General features: G+C 42.6%; 1 pseudogene; it reads left to right on the plus strand.

The window, feature by feature from the left end:
- The first annotated feature begins 2,535 nt into the window (after window positions 1–2,535).
- LOC111741711 lies at window positions 2,536–2,655 on the plus strand (annotated as a pseudogene).
- Window positions 2,656–3,210: the final 555 nt, after the last annotated feature.

A 3,210-nucleotide genomic window follows, 5' to 3' on the forward strand; every position in this document is an offset into this window, starting at 1 on the left:
TTATCGAGGTCACATGCCCCCTCGGCATTCTGTTGAGATTTCTCGGGCCATTCCGTAATTTCTGGGTCCAATAATTCTCCTGTAGAAATTTCACTACAGTGATTAATGAGGCTGGCCTTGTAAAAGCCTTACGATAATGCCAAAAGCCAGCTCTGAGGCATCCTATCTCATCGATAGACTTAATTATGAAGCGAGAGGCAAACTTTTATGCAAAATGAATAAAACAAAACCAGGTTGGGAAGGGAGGATGATTGCAAAAGATCCAACGTGTTCCAAATGTCAAAAGCCCACAAGTCTAATTTCTACTCCACTGGTTTATGTGTCTTTCTGTGAGAGGTCAGCTTCAAACCTACTACCTGGCCTGGGGTTCTCAGGGACTTCTTTCGGAGTTGATTAGACCTCATAGGTGTTTAGATACAATCTCAAGTTGAATCCAGTGTTAGGTTTAATTCCTGTCCTGGAGGTCTCCTTCTCTCCCTTACATGTCAGCAAGTAAGTACAGGATAGATATATTTTTTCCCAGCTTTACTGAGATATAACTGACAAAACCGTAAGGTATTTAAAGTGTACATCGTGATAATTTGATATACATATACATTGCGAAAGGATTCCCCCCATCTAGTTAATTAACATCTGGACACTGCCAGGTGTGCTTCTGCTGCCCTGATCACAAGCACAGTGTCACTAGGGCTGTTCCCTGTGGCTCCTGTCAACCTTCAACTGGCTACTTTCAGTGAATGTTGGAAATAAGCAGAAATCTCAATAAAATCATACATACAAATTCCTCTCTCCAAGGCTGCACTCAAGAATAACCAAAGCATGACTCTAATCCCATGGAAAATCTATTATGACAGACGTCTAGACCCCTGGAAAAAAGCTGTTCCTTTATTAAAGTTGGAGCAGAAAGATATTACTGGCAAAAGCCTAGTAAGTTTCACAATGAAGTGTAGGTAAGATTATGTCATTCTCTTGCCAATAACCCTGCAATGACTTCTAGTAGCATATATAATAAACGCCTTATTATGCCTTACACCAGGCGTCCCCAACCCCAGAGACCTGTACCTGTCAGTGGCCTGTTAGGAACCGTACTGCACAGCAGGAGGTGAGTGGCGGGCCAGCAAGCGAAGCTTCATCTGTATTTGCAGCCGCTCCCCAGCGCTGGCATCACCGCCTCAGCCCCACCTCAGATCCTCAGACATTAGATTCTCATAGGAGCACCGGTCCCTGGTGCCAAAAAGGCTGGGAATTGCTGCCTTATAGGGTACATCAGGGATTGGGGCACTACCCCGGTTTTACTCTGCTGCCTTCTCTCACTTTTCTCAGACTTATATTTTATATTCCTTCTCCCTGGAATGCTCTCCTTCTAGGTCTTTCCATGGCTGCCTCCTTCCTTCTTGTAATTCAGGTCTCTGACCAACATTGATTCACAGAAAGGCCTTCCTAGACCACCCCGTCTCAAATGCTCCCACCCCTGTCATCTTAGTTTCTTTCTACACTTGTCCCTGCTTCATTGTCTTCAGAGCACTTAATCCTATCTAAAGTCACATTTACTTATTTTTTATAATATTATAAAAATTATTATATTATTTTAAATATTATAAGATATAAATATAATATGTATAAATTATTGATTTTTATCCTGATTATAGTCTTTATTCTTAACAAGAATATGTACTAGGGGCTTGTTGATCTTCATTACCTCTGTATCCCCAGCTTCTCTCAGAGTCTGGCACAGAGTACGTGCTCAATAAATATTTGCTGAATAGTGAATAGATGTAAGATATGAATAGTTGTAGGGTTAACTCGGAACACAGCCCCTCCTCCTACTCAGAAGACTGCTGGTTGCCCAGCCAGTAGCCAAGGCTGGCACTGCACAAAGGGCTTTCAGCAGAGCCTGCCCCCAAGGACGTTTCCTGCTGCTCCCATGGACCTTATCTGCTCTGTAACCCAGCAGCACATCTCGCTCCCATCCGGCTGTGAAGGCGGTGGCTCTCCCACGAGATAATCCTTCCCTTGGCTCGTGGGCAGAAAACTTTGCCTGCTGTTCGTGGAGGTCTTTTCCTGCAGCTCCTACCGACCAAGTGCTGAAGCTTCTCTGTATGGTGAATAATAAACAGCATGTCACACCCCTCTGGTCCTCCCTGGTGGTTTTTCTGGAATATCCCAGGTGCAGGTTCCTGGCCTGGAGCTCCTGTGTTACAATAGATAATTGGAATTAGAAATTACACACACACACACACACACAACTAAAAAGCACATGCTGTTATTTAATTATTCCAGCCCATTTCCTGCCTCCATACATAGGGATGATCTGGCCATTTAGGCAAGCCATTGTTCCCCATAGAATACCATGGTGTTGACATTAAAATATGGCTGAATTTTTAGCAAAAGACCTTTCTATTAGCTTTTAGTCATGATTGAGTCTCTCTCATGTGAAAAAAAAAGAAAGAAAACCTCCTTTGAATCTCTGTCTACCCCAACCCCCTACCCCCAGAAACTGCCTCTTTTTCCCTCTCCCCTTAAACTAATCTTTGTGTCTACGGCCATGCCACCCTGAACTTGCCTGATCTCGTCTGACCTCAGAAGCTAATCAGGGTCGGGCCTCGTTAGTACTTGGATGGGTAGACCACCTGGGAAGACCAGGTGCTGTATGTTTTAAATAAATAAATAAATAAATAAATAAATAAATAAATAAATAAATAAATAAATAAATAAATAACCTAACTTAACCTTTGTTTCTAAACTTTCTTTCAGCATTTATTCACTTTTCAACATGGCTTCCACCAAAACAACTCTCGCTCATGTCATCAGGATTCCTATGCCACTAGATCCCACAGACTCTTCTCTGCTCCCATAGCCTCTTGAGCTCTTGGCATCATTAAACATGGATGACCACTCCTTCCCAAAAGAATCCTTTTCATATTGCTGGTATGCCTTCAATTTTTTTGCTTGTCTTCCTAAGACTCTGGATGCTCTTTCCCAATCTCCTTGTCTCTTCTGTTTGACCTTGAATCCAGTCCCTCCCCTTTGTTTCTCCACTTTCTCCTCCCTATTTTCTACCCATGTCAATTACTCTTCAACTTGATTTACCCCCTGTACATCCCCCTCGCCATTGTTAAAGACCTGTATGCTTAATTCTCAACTCCACATCTTTAAGATTGAGAAACAGCATCTGAATCTTAACATGTTGCAAACTGGACATGTGTTTTT

The sequence above is a fragment of the Pteropus vampyrus genome, unplaced genomic scaffold (assembly GCF_000151845.1).
Source record: "Pteropus vampyrus isolate Shadow unplaced genomic scaffold, Pvam_2.0 Scaffold81, whole genome shotgun sequence".
Taxonomy (NCBI): Eukaryota; Metazoa; Chordata; class Mammalia; order Chiroptera; family Pteropodidae; genus Pteropus; species Pteropus vampyrus.